Raw genomic sequence first — 6423 nt, 5'->3', positions numbered from 1 at the left:
AAAAAACAAATAAACACGCATCCGTGATCTGCCTTCTGGCAAAAAATACAAAATTCCACATTTTTGTAGATAGGAGCTCGAAACTTCTACAGTAGGGTTCTCTGATACGCTGAATCTGATGGTGTGATTTTCGTTAAGATTCTATGACTTTTAGGGGGCGTTTCCCCCTATTTTCTAAAATAACGCAAATTTTCTCAGGCTCGTTACTTTTGATGGGTAAGACTAAACTTGATGAAACTTATATATTTAAAACCAGCATTAAAATGTGATTCTTTTGATGTAGCTATTGGTATCAAAATTACATTTTTAAGAGTTTTGGTTACTATTGAGCCGGGTCACTCCTTACTACAGTTCGTTACCACAAACTGTTTGAAACTACGTGTGTCTTGGATCGTCTTGGAAAATACAAATAAAATCCAACTAAATATTTTATTAATGCCAAAATACGCTAAGTCTTATGAAGCTTGTCACGCTTAATGTTATCAAACTAAGTGCTTGATATAATGTTATTGTTGAAAGATCATCAGTTCAAGATTTTATTTCACTTTAATTTTTTTTCGTTTTCCATGCTGTAATAAGTGGAAAAGATAATATTTGTAATATAATTCGTCTTCAGTGAACTATCAATGACGCAGTAGTCTTTAGACTTTTACAGTTGGGGAATGGGCAGTATCCAACTCTTGTTTGCAGTGAAGCTGTATTTGTCTTGAACAGTCTCGAAAAGACCTAGTAAAATTAACTGAGTATTAAACATATAATGATATTAATTTCTGAAGGCTCTTCAGTTCAAAATTTTATTTTACAGTGATATCTATGTTTATTTTCATTGCTGTAATAAGTATAAACGAAAATACTTGTAATATAATTCTTTTTCATTAAAGCGCCAATAGGTTTTAGACTTTACAGTAAGAGAAAGAGGCAAAACCCAAAGTCTCGTTTGTAGTGGTATTTGCTCATATAATTTACTTTCATATTGTTTAACTTTATTCGTTTTAAGATCTATTTATTCATTTACATTAGAACATATTGTATATTTGTTTGCTATGATTGTTTATTTAATTTCTGCTCTTTTTGGGTTTATTTTAACTTCTCCTCTTTTTGGGTTTATTTTAACTTCTGCTCTTTCTGGGTTTAAAACTGACTAAATACAAGAAAAAAAAAGGATTTGGTGGGAAAAAGCCTGTTGCCTCTTATTCGACTTATCTCTTTTGTACATTCACCAGAGCATATCTGTGATTGCTGACATATACCGGTGATGGTCTGAATGGGAAAAATGTAATGAAATAATCGTTCTTTCACTGACGTATTTGGTGTTTCTTGACATTCACCGGTGAAAGTCGACTTTCTTCAATTTCATTCTTTCACCGTATATACCCGTAAATATACTAATTTATGAGCATAAAAAATAATAAAAGCTTTTCTGGGCTTGAAATTCAGGCCACAAAGATTAAAAAACGGCTATAATTAGCCAAATAATATGATATATACAAAATAATAAAAATCAAAACTAACTAAAGCTTGTCAGGCCACTAAGTTCGAAAAAAATAGCTTTATTTTGGGGCATAAACCTTGTGGGCTTTGGACTATAAACTAGTTTTCTGAAATTAGATGGCACTGCGTGTATGAATGAATTAATGATTTTGTTCTGTGACTAAACCTGTACAGAGTATTTCAATATCTAATCTACAAAATACAGCACATGGAGTATATCACAAATACAGCTACAAAACACAATCTACTAAATAGCACATAGGAAGAAAAACAAAATTAAATACACAATATCCAATGTCTTTTTTTGATTCAAGTGTGCTAGAACGGATATTGAGACTCTTTCATTTATCAAATAACATTAATATTAAAAATATCAGAATAAGAAAACTCTTGCAATCAGAATTGCATTTCAGCTCTTTCATTTTCAAAAAGTTTACGCTCAAAAAGATAATGATATAAAGTCTTTTCATCCCCACAATCACAAGTGGAACAATTACTTTTGTTAATTCTACGTAAACATGAATTTAATTTACAGTGACCAGTAACAATATGTGTCAGTTTATGATTAGAAGAAGTTTTTGCAACTTGAAGAAGGTCATTATGATAAGTAGGAAACATAAGGGTCCATGGCTTAACAGCTTGGCAGAATATTTCATGCTATTTCATATATAGGTTTATGCGTAAAGTTTTCCGAATTTCATTTATAGTATAAGAGGAAGAAAAGAACTACCAAGTACATAATTTGCTTGCGAGTAAGAATAATATGCATGTTCATTTAATTTATCGCTATTTAAATTATTCACGGGTGACCAATAATCAGACCTTCCTCTCTTGAGATATCTGGTGAGAGCTATCTGTTTGGCTCTATAGTCAATAGGAAGGCAAACTTCTAAAGCCGTTATTGTCTCAGTTTTATCGGATGAAAAAGCTTTAGAAATCAAAATCATAGAAATTCTTTGGATAAATGCTAGCTTTTTTCCAATTTTCCTTTTATTCAGCACTGACAAGCATACAGGTATTGCCCGCATACTTTTTTATAACATTGTAATTGCATCGGGTTAACGACGCTTCTTGACTACTAAGGTCCTTGCGTCGGCCCTGCAGTGGGTTCCTGCTGCTGAGTCGGAACCCTGGCTTCCGTATCATCAAGCTGAGATCAATCCATTGCATCACCAGAGGATAATATATATTACCACATTTGTATGATCTTCTTCCCCTTTCCCTAAAACACACCCGTTAAAGGTGTCGATAGGGTCTCTTTATTACTTTTTCTTTACATACTTCCTCTAAAATGTGCTGTTATTGTTTACTCGATCAGAAGCAGCCTTTTGACGTGGCGACTGGGACAACCACCCCAGGCCCCTCACTTACAGAGGCCCCTCGTTGCAGGCCAAAGTTTCCCCCGCTCAAGATATAATAACAACATTCCCCGTAACCTAAAAAATGATTCTAGTTTTGCACTGCAGAGAAAAGGGCGCATACTTCTTTATTACACCTTTATTACTAGCTTGTTATCTCTTACGTGTGTATGCGTGTAAAATGAATGGTCTTTAATTGGCTTGACTTGTCTCCAATTTTGAGAGTCCAGAGCCCAGTCTGATTTTTGACGTGGTGGTCGTGAGAAGTTTCCAAGTAGTGGTGCGATCAGCAACATTTATTAATGATGAAAAGAATTTCCCTGTTTCAGGAAATGCAACATGTTGCGGAAACGCAACATGACTGGGAGAGAGAGATAAATTTTGTAAATTTAAATAGGGTGCAAAAAAGCTAAGTAGTGAAAGCTAAGAGGAGAGTTTGATAAGAGTCAAAAGGGACCTTAGATATGTACTTTCCAAAACAAGCAGATTGGTAAGAGTTTAATGTGCCGACGATGGGTGTTCTAGGCACGAACGTCGCATTGACGTGACAGTTGGTAATGATAAAAGTCATGGTGGTGGTAGCGAATCATCCATTGGGTCATCGTTGGATTCAATGTCACCAGTCTAAAAAGTCAGTGATCGTGACAGAGTTTTAGTGAAACCATTTCTTCCGAAATTAATCTATGCCCAGGTATCGTAGCAGACTTCTACGATCCGGGTAGTTTGGAACATATAGCCTGTGCCTGAAGTGGTTTGCTGATTTGAAAAAGGCCTTATCCGGTTACACAATGACTATGAACATCCAAAAAACGAAGAAAAAAGACATTTCTAACATGTCTTAGTCTCGGAAGATATTAAACGGAGAATGTGCAAACAGGCGATGGAGTTTACGCTCAATTAACAGATGCAACATTTTTTCTGTTGCAAACTGTTCAGAACTCCTTCTGATTGATATTGTGTAAACGAGGGTTGTAAAGAATGGAGGCATCTTGGGGAATAAGCAAAAGGACACGTGATTCCGTCTGAATACACAAAGTGCCTACAAAATAGCTTGGAACTCAAAATTGGACATCAAGGACATATGGAAGGGAAAAAATGATTCTAGAACAGACCAAGAAAATGAAGTTCATTGACGTCGGGTCCTGACAAGAATTCTGGCTCCGGTACAGTATCATGCAGAGCATAATAAGCTATTCATGGGAAAACAGAAAAACTAAATCAAACGAAATTAATTGAGATTCCGGCTAAATCCGACTAAAATAATGAAGAAAACCCACACTGCCTTTCCACAGCCATTTTCCAATGTTTGAGGCAGTTGACTTTGTACTAGCTGTAATGGGTCTTAGAGGAATGCCTTGTTTGTGCAATTTCGGTAATCCATGAAACTTGAGCAAAAAAACACAACAAGGGAGAAATTTATTGTACAACTGTTGAGTGATTCTGCCATTTTCTTTCAGAGTTTTAATTCTTTTATAACTTTTTGAGCCAATTGATCAGTCTGGTCATGGGTTGATTTAACATAAGTGTTTGTATCATTAGATGGGACTGAGTTTTACTATCATAATTTGTTTTATTCATAATTACTAAGAAGTTGCTTTTATCGGCTTTAGTCATTATTATTGAGAAATCATTACGGAGTTTGTTCGAAACTTTTGTGTTATATGATTTTCCCACTGCGTTATTGGGAGAATTAGGAAGCTTTAATGAAGTGTTGTAAAGAGTGTTAATCAAACAAGATCTAACTGTATCCGGGTTTGAAACAAGAACACTACATTTGTCGAAACAAGTCTATTTAGCAATGACCTAGGAATCAAACAAACAGTCCGCGAGGCAATCGAAATCAAACGAAACTTAAATAATAATGCATCCCTAAATAGAGACTTGGGTGAATACACACTCAACCCTATGTAAACAAAATTAATTACATAAAAAAATCTAATTTAAAATAAAACAAAAATATGAACGAATAAAAACATGCCTAATCCCTAAAGAACTACAAGATTAGCTGCAGAGAAGGCAAATATCGCAAAAAAAATTATTCCAATTTTTAATAAATACAGTTAGTTCAATGAATGAATCATTTTAGCTTGTAAAATGTTAGCTTTTGTCACACAGTCTTGGCTGAACTTTTCGTTAAGAAGTAATGATGCCAAGATCAGTTTAAAAAAAAAGAATGGATTTTTAACCGAAAACTTTTATTGTAAGTGTTTAATTGTTTATTATTTTCTTTGCTGAAGACGGCCCTTAGATATAGGGCCGAAATATTCAAATAGGTTTTGTTTGTTCACTGTCTTGGGAAAAAAAAGTCCTCGTTATTCTCTCTTCTGTAGTTGAATCTGACTAAACTGTAGTTGAGCACATTCGTTGCATTAAAGAAAAAAGGAACACGATTTTTATCTTGGGAATTAGATTCAGAACAAACTCATGGAGTTCATGAAATCTGTAGTAAATAAGGTTATCATTGATGATCTGAATCTTGCGAAGTGCTTTTCAATTATACATTAGTTTCCGCCCGACGTAAACCACAAAGGACAGATAACTCTGATATTACCCTTTGTAGATACGTCGCAGCCTGACGTAAAAGTAAAAGAATATTTATACATATTTTGATTGTTAAAGACTCTACAGGCTATCAGTACTATCTGCAATTAGGAAAAATGGCATAAATATTGTAGACTATGAAGGACACGAATATGAAAATGGAGCTAATATGAAGGGGAAGCACGAAGAAGTCCACGCCCATATCCTGCTTACCATACCAGCTGCCATATCTGCTTGAATAGCTCTGCAATTTTCATACCATGTGCCAGCCATATTCTCAATCTTGTGTTAGGGGATTTGGCTAAAGGCAGTTCACAAGCAGCGGCATTTTTAGAGTTTCGCAAAGAATTTTTGTGATGTCTACTGCTTCCACTACGAGATGAAATACTTTAGAAGATTCTTTACGTCACCGCAAAATCACTGTCAGAAACACGACGGGAATGCAACGTCGAGAGTGTGAAAATGTTGCGTTAATATAGGAACGAAATAAGAGTAGCTCTATGTACCGTTACAAAGGAGAGCAATGATCCTGCGGTAAAAGCCGAAGCTGAATCCCTTGAAATTTTCCCAAGTAGGAGTTTTTGAGTTCATCCGTTCAACTGTCATAGAGTATGACATTCTATTTGCTGTTAATACTGTGAGAAAACGTTACGATCAACTGATATGCAACTGGATGTAGCAATTCCACAATTGAAAGGGCTCATCTTGTTCTTAGCAAAATATCGTGAGACTTATTTTTATTCTGTTATGAGTACTGTAAAAGGAAACTGAAAGGTAATAGATGTAGGACAAGTGTTAAGAAAAAAAAAGAAACTCACACAGGAAAAGGCATTTTGATGATGAAACTATGGAGAGAGCAACTTTATCACCTTAACAGACTTTCAGAACGAGATACTTTTTGAGCATAATCTACTAGGAACTCACTTCCATGAATATACAGTTTGGAAAACTGGAACAAAACGAAGAACTCTTCTTATTTCTGTATAGCACATACACAATGCAGTGACTGAATGATGAAGACTTGCTGAAATGG

This window comes from Artemia franciscana, chromosome 8 (assembly GCF_032884065.1).
Source record: "Artemia franciscana chromosome 8, ASM3288406v1, whole genome shotgun sequence".
NCBI lineage: Eukaryota > Metazoa > Arthropoda > Branchiopoda > Anostraca > Artemiidae > Artemia > Artemia franciscana.
This window is presented reverse-complemented; position numbering follows the sequence as displayed.